The following is a 16,846-nucleotide window of genomic DNA, read 5'->3' as shown; positions in this document are numbered from 1 at the left end:
GAATACCAATAATATAAGGTTCAGGTGTGATGATAAAAATAAAATAGTATAATAATCTATCTTTTCAGTGATAATATAATGTGTGCTGCGTAGAAAGCTACTTAGTGAAAGTGTTAATGAAAGTTAAAACAAGCTAATTTCTCCTTGCTTATGTAGGGCAAAAGATTATATTCAATCGTGAGAGTAAATAGGTGTGAAATTAGTTTTAGAGCAGTATAAGTTTAAAGTGACTCTATGTCACCAGGTAGATCTTCTGTGTATATAGTATACGTGCGGTGGGGATGATAATTGTTGTAGTGAAAAGTTGGGGTGCATAAAAATAAATATAGTTAAATATAGTTGTGAGTAAATTAGTAATGGGAACTGGGGATTCCACACAAGTTTTAAATTTTAGGTAGAAAATATGGATCCTGATTTAAAAATGAAAAAAGGGATAGTAAGCAGATTAATGTAATAATGTTAATTTATTAAGTGAGTTCATACTAAGAAATAAAAATTCCTTACAGACATTAGTAGCAGTTAAAATATTAAAGAACAGTAATGTTCTAAAAAATTAGATTCTAAAAACGTAATAACACCGGTGTTATAAATGCATTAAAAACTACAATTCTAATTGAAAAGACTCCAATAGCTACTAATATGTTAGAAGATGGACATACAATAAAGTTTAAACTAGTAGAGGCATAGGTTGATACAGTAACAATAAACCACTGCAGATTGATAAGAGTAGTTAGCTTTCATATAATTCCAGGACACAGTGATGAGCTGCACCAGGGTACTTGTTAAAAAACTTTTATTGCAGGTCACAGAAACTCCCCTCAAGAAGCATTGTTACACAACAACAAAGGACATTGTGGTGTGTGTGGAAATCACCCAAAGAGCTTATCGCTGATGCGTTTCAGCCTAACTGGCCGTAATCGTAGCATAATGCTCATAATCCCAATCCACCTTTAAATACATTGTGCTAAATTGTGATTGGATAAAAGAATTATCCTGGGCGTTTTCTAAGAACACACCTCTTATATATATTCATCATTATAAAACATTATTCCTGAATGTTTAATAAATAATAATAAGTAATATAAACATTATGCAATTGCTTATTTTCAGATGAGCTGTTGGTAAGGACTTACAGTAGGCTTAAAGCCTGTGTAGTATAATTCTAGACTTTACAATTTTGAAACTTTTTTGGCTTAATTACAAAGTTTGCCAACCAGGGGCGGACTGACAAGTCGGGCAAATCGGCCCTTGTCCGAGGGCCCGCATCTGAAGGGGGCCCCACTCCCTGCATGATGATACTGCTGGAGCCAGCAGTTTTTTTTACATTTTTTATTAAAATTACAACAATAATTTATTTTATTTCCTTTGGATTTTGTACCGTCCGTCTGTCTGGGGGGTGGGGTGGTGGTGGGGGCTCTCACATACAGAACACCGGTGGTGGCGGGTGATAGATTACCCTGTTGTGGGCTTGTGGCTGATGCTCAGCTCCACCCACCCACCGGCCGTGTGCATACTCACGCAACTGCGCAGTACTTCAGCGGCACAGTGACAGCAGCAGCGTGTGGGCACGTGGTGAACTGGAGTAGCAGGAGCCTAGGACTGAGCAGTCAGGCGAGGGGAACATCAGCCGCGATATCATCATCTCTGAGGTGAGATTTTATTAATCACAAGTCCCAACGGTGAGGTGTGCTGCTATCCGGTAAGAAGCTTGAACACACACTTTGTAAGTCTCTCACACCTCCCTTCCCGCCCTTACATAGCACTAGCTATGGGTCTCTAGCTATGGCGATAATCCTTTCTATGTGTGTCCCTGGCCAGGATAGAATGGGGTTATAATGATCCAGTCCACCAGCTTCCTTCTAGCACTGCTGGCTGACTGTTCTAAAATTTAAGTAAACAAAACACCCTGTCTCTGTTGCCTCTCGTTTCTCTCTTCCCCAGTACAGTGCTGATATGACACTGCGTGCAGCTTTATGAAGTAAAAAGCAATGAACCGAGACAAGAGGGGCAGGGGGATTGCTACTAAGCAGGTTCATACTGTTTATTTAGTTAAAGGAATTCCATTTCTTTGATGCGTGCTGCTGCCCTCCTCCCTCCCCACATCTCACTACAGGTCCTGGTTCTTTTTTTTTTAACCCCTTTGCTCCTAGCAATTATGTTTCTTCCTTGTCTCCACTCGCTCTCCTTTTTATTCTCTTTCTGTAACTCTCTCCTATTTCCTTCTCTCTCTTCCTCCCCTCTCTCTCTGCCTCTTCCACTTTCCATTTTCTCTCTCTTATTTTCAATCTGTATTAATACTTTAAAAGCTCAGTGAGTGCTAACACTATTACAACAATTATGCTTTGACTTTTTAAATGTGTGTGTGTGTGTGTATATATATATATATATATATATATATATATATATATATATATATATATATATATATATATATACACACACACACACAGGATCTGTATATAATAATATATACAGATCCTGTTATGCATTTTTATTATGTGTCATTTTAAAATGTTGCACTAATGGCGTTGTCAATTTTCCTGCTTTGATATTATTTACATGTTCACGTATTCTGTCCCGCGTTTCTCTAGATGTGAGTCCTATGTATTGAACTCCACATTGTACACAGGTCAGCAGGTAAACCACATAAGTGGCTCGACAATTCAGGCATGAATAGTGCCTGAATTGTTCCCCTGTTACTGAACTTGAAAAACCTTCCCCACACTGTAGGAATCCACAGGCTATACATGATGTGTAGCTACATTTAAAGACTCCTTTAAATCTTAACCATGATGATTGATCAGGTTTTGTGGTGCTTATTTGTGTGGGAGCTAAAATATTAGCCAATGTTTTTCCTTTTTTGAAAGCATACCTACATCCCTTAGATACAATATCACTAAGATCATCATCAGCTGATAACATATGGAAATGCTTCCGTATGATATTACAGACCTGGTGGTACTGGTTACTATATCTAGTGATAAAGGAAACGCCTTCAAATACATCCTGTTTCCCAGGCTTCTCCTCTGACTTGAGAAATTGAGACCTGCTTTTTTTGGCTATATCTAATCTAGAAATAGACACTTCCTTTCTTTTATAACCTCTTTGACATAAGCGGTCCTCTAATTCTGAAGCCTGTTTATCAAATTCCTCTTGTGTTGTACAATTACGTTTCAAACGTATGAACTGCCCTTTTGTAACAGATCGAAAGACCCTTTTTGGGTGATTGCTTCTCGCGTGGAGCAGTGTATTTCCTGAGATAGGTTTTCTTTTTAAACTTTTATTTTATAGTAAAGAAAATATATTACAATAATCAAATATAAAAAAATGCATCACAATGAATAAATTATTCCATATAAAATTTGAACAGTAACAATCCGTGTCAAGGTAAGGGTCAGAAATCCCCCTTACATTAGTGAATTACATAATAAAAATAATACAGAAATTAGACAATCAACCAGGATTTATCATATGTGTATCAAAGTCTAGAAAACATACTAAACTTGTGACATATTTGTGGTCATTTTTCATCTTTACTTCTTTTAACAGTTAATATCTCTCCCAGACATACACACATCACACAAAACGAAAAAAGAGAAAAAAAAAATAAAAAAAAAATATCCAACTCTCTCATCTCCCCGCCCCGCCTAATCACCTCACCCAGCATCTGTCGCCCATTCTCCAGGAAAGTGGCCAGCTAGAATGTTTACCATAACATACTCCGTGTCTCTAAGAGGTTTAATCAGCTTTTTCTGAAGTGCAAGAGGAAAAGATCTCACAAGTGTTTCCCATTTTTTGAAGAATGTAGGCAGATATTTATCTTGTGGATAGGGAATGTTGAATTGCTCAGTTGTGAAATGATTAATCATAGCACTTTTAAATTGTGTCATTGTGGGTGCAGAAGAAGCTTTCCACTGTTTAAAGATAAGATTACGAGCCGTTAGGATTATAGTGTTTATCAGATTGTAATTCTTGGTTATTCCCTGAAATTTCACCAGAAAGAAAACATCTATTGGAGATAATTTATGATCCAATTTCAGAGTTACCGTCATCCAGTAGGATATTTTCTTCCAATATTGGTGGATTTTAGGGCAACTCCACAGACAGTGGAATAGATCTGCACTTAAAGAGGAACATCTAGGACAAAGGACTCTTGATTTATACCATTTGGAGAGAGCAGCAGGAGTAAGATATCTTTTAAGACCAATTTTTATCTGTGACTCTCTCCAAGAGGTCGGTACCCAGCTTTGTTGGATTATTTGGAAACTCCCAGTAATGGTCTGTTCGTCTATATCTGGGAAATATGTGCCCCACATTGCCACCATCTCAGTTACCTGTGTCTTTGACGTTTTCTGATTTATGAGAAGATATAGTGGGGAAATTATATAGATTCCTGCCGCATACAGGGAGATCTTAGCCTGTAGCTCACCCCGGGACCAATTATTCCCGTATTTTGAGCATAGCTCCTGAAGATAGTGTCTAGCTTGGAGATAAGCATAGAATTCGCGTGAATGTAGGTCATATTGTATTGCAATATCTTCGAACAGTCGCGGATATCAGTCTGTGTCTAGTAGTTGACACATATTTTGAAGACCCTTTAACGCCCAAGCTTTGAATATCTGATTGGTTAGGCCAGGCCCAAACTCGGGATTACCACATATAGTTAAATATTGTGATATGTGGGGGGAGCAATCGTTTTCCACACAGAGCCTCTGCCAGGCCACAATGACGTTCTTAAAGGTGGTCATATAAAATATATTAGAGGGCAGGGAAGTGAGGGGACAGTGTAAGAGTGCCTTCAAGCTGAACGGGGCCACAATTTGATTTTCCCAGATAACCGAGGAAATTTGGTCTTTCCCAGTTAGCCAGTCTAAAGCAAATCTGGCTAAAATGACCAGATTATATGATTGAATATTAGGGAGAGCAAGGCCTGCTGAAAGCTTAGAATTCATAAGTCTATGGGGCGCAATGCGTGGTCTCTTACCATTCCATAAGAATTGGGAACATGCCCTATTATACCTGTTAATATCTTTTTTATGTAGAAAGCACGGGATATTCTGCAGAATATAAAAAAGTTTTGGAAAGAGGACTGATTTAATTAAAGTCACGCGCGCCGTTAATGATATGGGCAATGAAGTCCACTCCTCTAGCTTCCTTCTGCAATAGTCTAGACTTGGCCTATAATTTATCTTGTACCACTCTTCTGGATTTCTAGATAGACAAAGGCCGAGATAAGTAATCTGGGAGACCTCAAGGAAGGGATGATTACAATAATAAGGAGGATTTCTATATAGCCACATTAATTCTGATTTTGAGATGTTTATCTTAAATCCAGAGATCTCCCCAAATTCTTGGATAATCGTTTGAAAGATGGGTATAGTGACCTTAAGATTGGAAAGAAATATTAGAAGATCATCCGCATATAGGAGCAACACTAGCTTTTCATCTGCCATGAGGATCCCGTCCAGTTCTTGTCTTAATCGAATGGCAAGGGGTTCTATACTCAGGTTGAATAGAAAAGGTGAAAGAGGACATCCTTGTCTAGTCCCTCTGGATAGCTCAAAGCGTTGGGTAGATGTATTATTTATGATGACCGCCGAGGAAGGGGTACTATAGATTAATTGAATATAATTAATAAAATATTCAGGAAATCCGAACCGATCTAGCGCGGAGAACAAATGGTCCCAGTCAACGCGATCGAACGCTTTCTCCGCATCGATCGTTAAGATAGCCTTATCTTCCGTTTCCAATACCCGTAAAGACTTGTATTTAATCCAGAAGGATTCGATCAGGATTAATAATTTCCTTGTATTTCTTACGGGGTTCCGGCCCGACATGAAACCCGATTGGTTCTCATGGATTAAATCACCCATGTATGGTTTCAATTGGGAGGCTATTATAGATGCGAGCAGCTTATAGTCGGTGTTGAGGACTGAGATCGGTCTATAGGAGCTAGGTAATTCCGGGTCTTTACCCTTTTTTAGGATTAATGAGATATTCGCAGTTGTAAAAGAGGGAGAACAATTGGTGTTCTCTGAAAAATAAAAATTAAATAGCTTATTCAATATTGGGGTCACCTGTGTCTGTAAAATCCTATAGTACTCAATGGGGAGGGCATCAGGTCCAGCCGCTTTATTAGTTTTCACATTCTTAATTGCCATTGTGATTTCCTCCTCAGTAATAGAGGCGTTAATCGCGTCTCTGGCCTCAGAAGATAACCTTGGGATCTTAATCTTTTCCCAAAATACCAATCTCTTATCGGGGTTAGTAGAATCTCTTTTGTATAAATCTTGAAAAAAGTCAAAGAATACTTTTTCAATGTCAGTATGTTTGGTATATCTCATATCTCCCTGTTTAATAGCAGATATTGGATGTCTGGGAGAAGATTTAGTAGTTCTGGCCAGGAATTTCGCCGATCTACCCGTAAAGCCTCCGTATATTGCTCTCATTCTCATTTCTTCCTGAACGCTACTTTGTTTAATATGCGTGTCATGGAGCGTTTTTGCAGTCACATATGCATCCCAACAAACTTTAGTGTGGTTTATAATATAAGCCCTATATGCATTCTTAACCCGATTAGCAAGTTGTCTAGTTGTTAGGCTCCAATTTTTTTTCAAATGTAGGGAGTAAGATTTAATTTCCCCTCGTAAAACGGCCTTAGAAGCCTCCCAGAACACTTCGATCTTATCTATATAACTGTAATTATTATTATAGTATTCATCCCATTTTAAACGTAATTGGTTCTGAAACTTGATATTTGTGGCAAACCTAGCCACTTCTGGACTATAACGTAAGAAAGGTTGTCTGTGACAGACCCTTCGGTCAGGACTGAAAGTGTTAACTTTATTTTCTAACCACAAGTGGCTGGCTCCAGCTACAATCTAATTAATGCTTAGCATTCTATTGTTTGATCACCCCCAGAGAGAAACGCCTAAGTGATAAGGAGAGTCAAGAGTGTCCTGTGGTTGAAGTGTTTAAGTAATATAATCCTATTGTATCATGTCAAGGGCGCTTCTCCCTTTTATCTAATGTACAACATTCTTTCAACCCCGATCTGGGGGGGGGGGGTCAGAAACCTGTATAAATCTGTATGCTGCCTTCAAATAAAGTGTTATTCTGTTTAAAACCTGAAAACTGGCTGGGTTGTGAACTGCTGATTCCCTATGCAGGACATTGTTCCCTGGTGTTAACCCTTGGTATCCGGTTGGTACCGTTACAATTGGTGGCAAGCGACGGAATGAACCTTATCGCCCAGAAGAGCAACTACACAAGCCAGTAACCTCAGGAAGAGGGGGATTACTACAATACTGACTAAGATGGAAGGAGTACCAGGGACCGAAGTGAATGGAGATGGATTATTCTAAGCTAAAGAGACAAACGTAAAAGGAACTGCTAGAAGCCAGGGGAAAGATAGGCAGCAGCAAACCCAAGGCTATATTAATTGCTGAGCTGATGGAGGGAGACAGAGCTCGCAGCGCTACGCCTCCAGCAGCCATGGAGGAGACCCTATACCAGAGGGAAATGAGGACCAGGCTGGAATTTTTACCCCAACCTGTACCACGGGATATGCTATCCGTGGTAATGGCAGATGTGCAGGAGTACGTGATGGCACACAGTCCGCGGAATGCATCCTCCCGAGCAGAATCCATTTTGGACGCACTCAGCAACCCAGTAAGACCCAAAATCCCATACCATGCATTTAAAATGTTTTGTGAGGAGAAGGATGAGATTGATGGGTATTTACAGGATTTTGAGAGACTGTGCGAGTTACATGATTTGGAGCAGTCCGTATGGGTGCCGGTGCTAGCAGGCAAGCTAGCCGGTAGGGCAGCGGAAGCGTATCGCGCTGTACCCAGGGAGGACAGCAAGGATTACGCTAAAGTGAAGAGAGCGATCTTGGAAAGATATGCCATTACCTCAGAGGCATACCGGCGCAAGTTTAGAGGCCTGCGCAAGCCAGAAAGAGATTCCCATGCAGAGTGGGCCCACAAGCTGGATCAAGCATCTCAGGGGTGGATACAGGCCAGCCAAGCTACCACCATGGAAGAATTGCGACAACTGATGCTGTTGGAGCAATTCTTTAACGGCTTGTCCCCAGAAGCCCAAGAATGGGTGAGAGATCGAAAACCCCTCACCTTAACCGAAGCAGCCAGATTAGCAGACCAGCATTTTGATGCCAGGAGGCACCATGGACTACAGCCTAACAACGGACGGGCTAATATACAATGCCACACCTGCAAGCAGTGGGGACATATGGCACGTGAGTGCACCCAAAATCGGAGCAGACAAGCTTGGAACCAGGTCAGACAGAACCTGGCCCCAAGGGCGGCAGCTCACCATTACCAAACGGAGCCAGCCGCTCATGAGGTGTTGAGCACCCAAGCCGAGGAACCCCTGGGAATTCTGCATGAGGTGATGTCGGTCCAGGGACTTCGGGATTCGGGAGCTACTTTAACCCTGATAGCTCCCCATTTGGTGCCGGATACAGCACCCACTGGCGGATCCGTGGCAGTACGAGGGGCAGGGGGAGCAGTATACCGATTGCCCACTGCTAGAGTGGAGTACAGACCCCCAGTCACCCCAGCAGCTGCCAGTTACCAACCCCCGGCGCACCGCTATACCACACGGCCTCCGGCCACGAACTACCCTCAGAGAGCCCGGTTCAATTCGCGGGGCTACTCACAACCTATTCGGTGCTTTGGATGTAAGCAACTAGGGCACAAAAGACCAGAGTGTCCCCTAAATGCAGCGAATCAAGCACAGTCCTGGAGAAGACCCGCTGGCGGAATCCCACATAATCCTCAGCCTGTGGCCCGCTACGTAGAGGCGCCAGAATGCTGGGGCAGCCTACATGAAGCAGACCCCGTGCAAGCTGCCCACCGGAATAACCGGCAACGGGTTAAAGTGAATGGGAAGGAGGTCAGTTGTCTACGGGATACTGGTGCTACCATGACCTTGCTTCAAGAGAACTTGGTGCCTGAGAAACAGCACACTGGAGACACTGTGGCTGTGAGGGTAGCAGGGGGCACTGTGTTCCGCCTACCTGTTGCCAGGGTACATTTGGATTGGGGAGTGGGCGCTAGACTTGTGAATGTGGGGGTCAAGAAGGACTTACCTGCTGATGTTCTCCTTGGAAATGACTTGGCCCCCCTTGTTTCTGCCTATGCTCCCATGGATCCCGCTAATGTTAACCCTGTGACTACCCAAGCCCAGTCCCTCCGGGAAGAGACGCTTCCATGTTTGGGGTGGGGGCAGTACTGAGCCAAGTTGGAGCAGATGGCGGAGAACACCCCGTAGCTTACTTGAGCCGAAAGTTGTTGCCCCGGACATCCCCAAGCCAATCCGTTGGGATCAGACTGTGTATGCCGGCTTGGTTCTGGGGGAGCATTGTGGCAAACCTAGCCACTTCTGGACTATAACGTAAGAAAGGTTGTCTGTGACAGACCCTTCGGTCAGGACTGAAAGTGTTAACTTTATTTTCTAACCACAAGTGGCTGGCTCCAGCTACAATCTAATTAATGCTTAGCATTCTATTGTTTGATCACCCCCAGAGAGAAACGCCTAAGTGATAAGGAGAGTCAAGAGTGTCCTGTGGTTGAAGTGTTTAAGTAATATAATCCTATTGTATCATGTCAAGGGCGCTTCTCCCTTTTATCTAATGTACAACATTCTTTCAACCCCGATCTGGGGGGGGGGGTCAGAAACCTGTATAAATCTGTATGCTGCCTTCAAATAAAGTGTTATTCTGTTTAAAACCTGAAAACTGGCTGGGTTGTGAACTGCTGATTCCCTATGCAGGACATTGTTCCCTGGTGTTAACCCTTGGTATCCGGTTGGTACCGTTACAATTACAATATTGTTGCTCAAGTACTTAGGAAAATATATATGATTCTTACCTCGATATCCACAGTTCATATCACATCTCAACCCGATCACGGCGTGATCGGAAATGACGATATCTCCAATACTGGACACCCAGTTCCAGTTAAGCAGGGATTCAGAAATTAAAAAATAATCGATCCTCGAAAAGGACTGTTGGACTTGAGATACACAGGAATAGTCTCGAGCATCCGGGTTCTGGACCCGCCATATGTCCACCAGTCCCAGCTGACTACAGAATTTCTGAAAGGTCCGGGATTTCCGATCCCTATTTTTTAAGGCCTTTTTATTTGAGCTATCTAGCAGAGGGTCTGCCATTAAATTTAGGTCTCCCCCGATAATTAGATTTGACCCAATATAGTTATGTAGTTTAACTGAGAGTGCAGACCAAAATTTGCGATCGATTTGATTGGGACCGTATATATTGCACAATATGTATTTTATATGTTTAATTTCCAATTCCGCGATTAAGAATCTGCCCTCAGGATCGGCTACAGTGTTAATTACCTGATATTCCAACTTCCGATTCACTAAAATGGCCACCCCCCTCTTCCTAGATGTAAAAGGAGCCGCCAGAACTTCCCCCACCCATTTAGATTTCAATTTAGGGATTTCAAGAGCATTGAGATGAAGCTCCTGTAGGAAAACTATATCAGGGTTAAATTTACCCAGGTGTTTTATTATAGTTTTCCTTTTAATTGGGGAGTTAATACCACCAATATTCCAAGATAGTAGGTTGAGCTTACTAATCAGAGAAATTATTTGTCTCTAAGTCCATAGATACATACCCAAATAAACTAATTATATATACAATCTCGGCAGTCGGGAGGTGAGCCCGAAGGAGAGGGTGGCAGACCCTTGGGAGTGGAAAGAGGAAAGGGGACCGGAGAGACGGTGAGAGAGAAGGGAAGAAGAAAAAAAAAAAAAAAAAAAAAGAAAACACCCGCCCCATTTATACTATTTCTAGAAGCAAAAGCAAACAAACACACACCCCATTTATACCATTTCTGTCTCAGATTCCAATACCCTTCAGAAAGTATAAAAAAACCATATTGACTCTCATTTCTCCTAACTAGCGCCTCTATAATACCTAAACAGCAATACACAGGCTTTAGGATCATGGAACCCCTGTCTAAAAGTAGATAATACATACTAGGGTACCCCTGATTCTCTACAGAAAGCTTCAGCTTCCATAACATTGTTCAGAGTGTATGTAGTGCCGTCTTTCAGTACCACTAATTTTGCAGGATACAGGAGCTTGATATTATACTTTTCCCTCTGGAGTCTACCATAAAAGAAAGACATATCCCTTCTCTTTGCCATGGTTTCAGAAGAAAAGTCCTGAAACATCAACAGCTTATGTTGGCCTAAAGTGAACGGGTTACATTTCCTGTAATGTCGGAGATACAGCATTTTATCCTGAAAGTTTACAAATTTAAAGATCACAGGTCTAGGTCTCTGGGTCTCACTATGCTCACGACGCTGACCTATCCTATGAACTCTTTCAATCTGGAAGGGAATAGCAGGAGCTGGAATCTGCAGGGCCTGAGGTAATGTAGAGGAGACAAAGGTCATTAAATCCTGAAACTCAGGGGTTTCAGGGAGCCCAATCACTTTTAAGTTATTACGCCTTGAGCGATCCTCAAGGTCCTCGATCTTAGCTTGTAGAGATGTAATAGTTTTACCATAAGTATCTATAGATGGATCTAATACATTAAACCTGTCTTCCAGATCTGAGATTCTATTCTCAATTTCATCCATTCTGGATGAGAATTGCCTAACTTCAGTGGTGAGGTTAGATATCTCATTTCTGATCTCCTTTTTGATCAAATCAAATTGGGGCATCAAAATTTTAACTACTTCGGCTGCAAATTCTGCCATGTTATTAGAAGGGGGGTTAAAAGGCCCCTTATCTTGAGGGGACACTATGCTAGAATCCAGATTCCTGCTACTCCCTTTTTTTTCTTTTGACTTAGGAGGCATATTGGAAGGAGAGCCCCTTTGATGCAAGAATCTGTCCATAGACCAAGCGTATTTCTTGATAGACTACAGTCTGTCAAGGAAAAAAAAAAAAATGCAATAAGTGCAGGGCCTTACTAATTACTTTAATAGTCTCTGACCATGTGTTTCTATTGGATGTGGGAGTATAAAATATATAAGTAATACTCGTCTAAAAGCACAGGAAGGTATTCCCTGTGGTATCTGTATATCAGCAATTCATGCTTGTGTTGCTCTAGCAAGACTATCTCCAAGTGTTATCTATCGTGCAAGTGAATCTATAATTAGAGTTAATTTAATTAGTATTAGGGCTGAGAGAAAAAAAAAAGAGAGAAAAAAAAAATTACGTGGTAGTATTTCCTAGTTGCTTCTACCTCTATTATATATAATAGATCCGCATCAAAGCCAGCTCCATAGAGGCAAAGAACCTAGGACAAATATCTCTTAAAGTGCTTGTGCTTCTGTTGTATTATTTTAACTCACAAAAGGATATAACAGAATGTGCTCCAAAGTAATAAAGTGCTTGTACTCCTACTCCAAGTGACTGTTATAATTTAAGTGTATCCCCTGATTCTTAACTTTATATAAAATGTAACCCTTTCTTGGCAAAATTCCCTAGTCCTAAACCATGTCTAACGTATAATCCTGTATAATTAAGAGCTTTGTAACAATGAGCTTTTCGGGAAATATGTTAGTATAATTCTTGCTTATTATAAATTCGCTAATAAACACCATATATGTCCAAACAGAGCTCCATGGCCTAAATTCACATTGACCCTAGGAAAACTACAGAAGGGTTCATAGAGGGAATTTCGTGTAAAACAATTAATAATATGTGACTAAAAAGGTTAATGCAGTCAAAGTGAAACACAGCAGTGTTAAATACAACCCAGCAAAAAAAACACAAAAATTGTTGTTTTAAACTTAGCAAAACAGGCAAAATAAGATAACAGTGTATACCAGGTTAGATATAGCATATAAACATCATCATTAGTAGGCTCTGAAGGTGCATAATACAAAGTAGTAACTTATATGAAAGCAACCTGCTGGGGTGTAGCACATGGGACTTATCAATGATGGAGTCCTTAGATATATATTGTTCCCAACAGTCTCAACATACAAAAGTACAGGACCCTTCCAACATAAACCAGCTTAGAGAAAAACTTATGTACGTGCAGATTGCTAGGAAGCCAGCATGTAGCAATAGGTAGGGCTAAGATTCTAGCGCAAACGGCCACTTTAATAAGCTGGTCAGATCAGCTGGCAGTAAAACTTCTTCACCGCAACCGCGGTAGCCTGTTCTGACAGTAAAAAAGCAGCTGCTTATAGCGATTTTCAGTTCTCTTCTGCACCCAGCAAAGAGCAAACAGACATATACAGATACAGTACCTCGCCACAGGAGTCGTAAGCCTCGGCAGCGCCTCTGCTCACTTACTTTCCCAGGCTGTGAGCAAACTGTTGAGGCGGAGATCTACCGCTTTAATGAACGGGAAGAAAGCCACTCCACAGCGTGGCAGTCCGCCAGCCACCGGAGCCGATGAGTACTGCAATCCGATTGGCCGCCCCAGAAATCTTTCATCCAATCACGTATAGGCTTGTAAGGGGAAGCTTTAGCTATGTGGTAACCAGGTCCGGCGTGCACAGTAATACTTGCGGCTTCTCTCGCTGAAAAAGATGGATACACTTATGTTATTCCCCCTTCCAGAGGGCCCTAGTTTCTTCCAAAGTACCCAGCTGTGTTTCCCTCTCATCCAGGGAGAGGGGCACTACCGCTTGTGATACTGGCCCATCCAGGTGGGCTAGGGAACCGCGCCACCTTCAGCGTGCACCGTGTTGTCTTCAAATCCCCCAGGGAACAGAGGAACTGCCGCTTATTTGTATAGAACACCCGACCAGGTAGGCGATGAGTCGAAACTCTGTTCGCTAAGCTCCACAATACAGCTGACTCGTCTGTGGGATAGCGCTGGTGCCGCTTCTGCTGATCACTCCTCCAATATAGGTAAACCAGGTACCTCTAGTCAGTCATAGTTAGATATCAGGTAAGTAACCGTGGTAGTCTGGCAGCCCTCAATACACTGGACCTTAGCAGATGATAGGACCCAGGAAACTTTAAGCGCTTTATCCCAGGGCTACTTGTTACAACACCTGTGGGCTTATGTAGAAACGGTGTGCACTAGCCGGCGTGCACCCTTAGGCTAAAGTCCAGACTTCCCATGCAGGATCGAGATCCTAGTACCCAAGCCTATAGACGGCCAAGGGCAAAAACGCATATGTTGGTGGTGGTTTAGGCCTCACATTGAGGCGCGGAGCTTCCAAGACACCTGCAGCTACCTGCATGCCCCGCCTCCAACAGGAAGTCACCAACCAAAATTGGCCCTGAGATAGGTTTTCTAAACACCTTTGTGAACACTTTGTTTTCTCTACTCATAAGTGTTACATCCAGATAGTTGAGTTGCGTAACATTAAACTCAGGGGGATCCTGCACACATCTATGGAGATAGTGGACCCTGGAAAGCTAAGATCAATTACTACAGAAGATACATAGATGATCTTCTGATCATCTGGGAAGGCAGTGAATCAGAGGCTAAGGACTTCTTAAGGCACCTTAATAATAATCCGGCGGGGATTAAACTAACACATGAGTTTAATGTTACGCAACTCAACCATTGCAGATTGATAAGTATAGTTAGCTTTCATACACCAGTTGTCTCTACACCGTTGTCTCTAACAGGAGGTTTGAAATAAGAAATCCCTGTTAGTTATTGTACAGCGAGAGGAGCCACATACTGAAAAATATTGAAAGGAATGAGTGCGCGCACTTAATTTAAACAAGGAGACCCTCTGATTAGTCACAAAGAACCCACGTGACTCTATTGCCGAACCGGACAGCTGATATATTAAAACGCTGCCAGGAAAAGTAAGAATATACAGAGGAGCGTTTTTTATACATAAAGGTACTGTGTGACATCTCTAATTGGGAACTTTTAAAGGAACCACAAAAAAGGAAAGACTGTGGGTAAACACCTGCTAGGAAAAGCTCTCCAATTAAAGCTTGCAACACTGTGTTTAATAAGACACACGCCACTTTGAAAAACACTCATTACAGACTATCAATACAGAAAAGGCTTATCATTGTTTTACCATTGGTTCATACCGGTGTATGAAAGCTAACTATACTTATCAATCTGCAGTGGTTTATTGTTACTGTATCAACCTATGCTAGGAAAAGCCCTTTAATTAAAACTTGCAAAACTGTGTTTAATAAGACAAACGCCACTTTGAAACACCTGTTACAGACTATCAACACAGAAAAGGCTTATCATTGTTCTTACTATTGGTTCATACTGGTGTATGAAAGCTAACTACTCTTATCAATCTGCAGTGGTTTATTGTTACTGTATCAACCTATTCCTCTACTAGTTTTCACTTTATTGTATGTCCATCTTCTAACATATTAGTAGCTATTGGAGTTTTTTCAATCAGAATTGTAGTTTTAAATTAGAATTGTAGTTTTTAATGCATTTATAACACCGGTTATTAAGTTTTTAGAATCTAACGGCTAGATTTAGAGTTGGGCGGTAGCCGCCAAAACCAGCGTTAGAGGCTCCTAACGCTGGTTTTTACCGCCCTCTGGTATTTGGAGTCAGTCAGGAAAGGGTCTAACGCTCACTTTACAGCCACGACTTTTCCATACCCCAGATCCCCCTACGCCATTTGCGTATCCTATCTTTTCAATGGGATCTTTCTAACGCCGGTATTTAGAGTCGTGGCTGAAGTGAGCGTTAGAAATCTAACCACAAAACTCCAGCCGCAGAAAAAAAACAGGAGTTAAGAGCTTTCTGGGCTAACGCCGGTTTATAAAGCTCTTAACTACTGTGCTCTAAAGTACACTAACACCCATAAACTACCTATGTACCCCTAAACCGAGGTCCCCCCACATCGCCGCCAGCTACGTTATCCCTATGTACCCCTAATCTGCTGCCCCTAATACCGCCGACACCTACATAATATTTATTAACCCCTAATCTGCCCCCCCAACGTCGCCGCCACCTACCTACACTTATTAACCCCTAATCTGCCGAGCGGACCGCACCGCTACTATAATAAAGTTATTAACCCCTAATCTGCCCTCCCTAACATCGCCGACACCTAACTTCAAGCATTAACCCCTAATCTGCCGACCGGAGCTCACCGCTACTCTAATAAATTTTTTAACCCCTAAAGCTAATTCTAACCCTAACCCCCCCCTAAGTTAAATATAATTTTTATCTTACGAAATAAATTAACTCTTATTAAATAAATTATTCCTATTTAAAGCTAAATACTTACCTGTAAAATAAATCCTAATATAGCTACAATATAAATTAAAATTATATTGTAGCTATTTTAGGATTAATATTTATTTTACAGGCAACTTTGTAATTATTTTAACCAGGTACAATAGCTATTAAATAGTTAATAACTTTTTAATAGTTACCTAGTTAAAATAATTACAAAATTACCTGTAAAATAAATCCTAACCTAAGTTACAATTAAACCTAACACTACACTAGCAATAAATTAATTAAATAAAATACCTACAATTACCTACAATTAAACCTAACACTACACTATCAAGAAATTAATTAAATACAATACCTACAAATAAATACATTTAAATAAACTAACTAAAGTACAAAAAATAAAAAAGAACTAAGTTAAAAAAAATATTTACAAACATTAGAAAAATATTACAACAATTTTAAACTAATTACACCTACTCTAAGCCCCCTAATAAAATAACAAAGACCCCCAAAATAAAAAAATGCCCTACCCTATTCTAAATTAAAAGAATTCAGCTCTTTTGCCTGTAAAAAAAACACATACAATACCCCCCCCAACATTACAACCCACCACCCACATACCCCTAATCTAACCCAAACCCCCCTTAAACAAACCTAACACTAAGCCCCTGAAGATCTTCCTACCT

At 41.2% G+C, this 16,846-nt stretch overlaps 1 protein-coding gene across 2 annotated transcripts in view; it reads right to left on the bottom strand.

Moving 5' to 3' along the window:
- LOC128666763 (oocyte zinc finger protein XlCOF7.1-like) overlaps window positions 1–16,846 on the bottom strand; it is a 119,346-nt gene that overhangs the window by 15,021 nt on the left and 87,479 nt on the right. The window lies entirely within an intron of this gene.

The sequence above is a fragment of the Bombina bombina genome, chromosome 7 (assembly GCF_027579735.1).
Source record: "Bombina bombina isolate aBomBom1 chromosome 7, aBomBom1.pri, whole genome shotgun sequence".
NCBI classification, from domain to species: Eukaryota; Metazoa; Chordata; class Amphibia; order Anura; family Bombinatoridae; genus Bombina; species Bombina bombina.
Note: the sequence above shows the minus strand (reverse complement) of the source record. Positions and strands in the feature narration are given on the sequence as shown.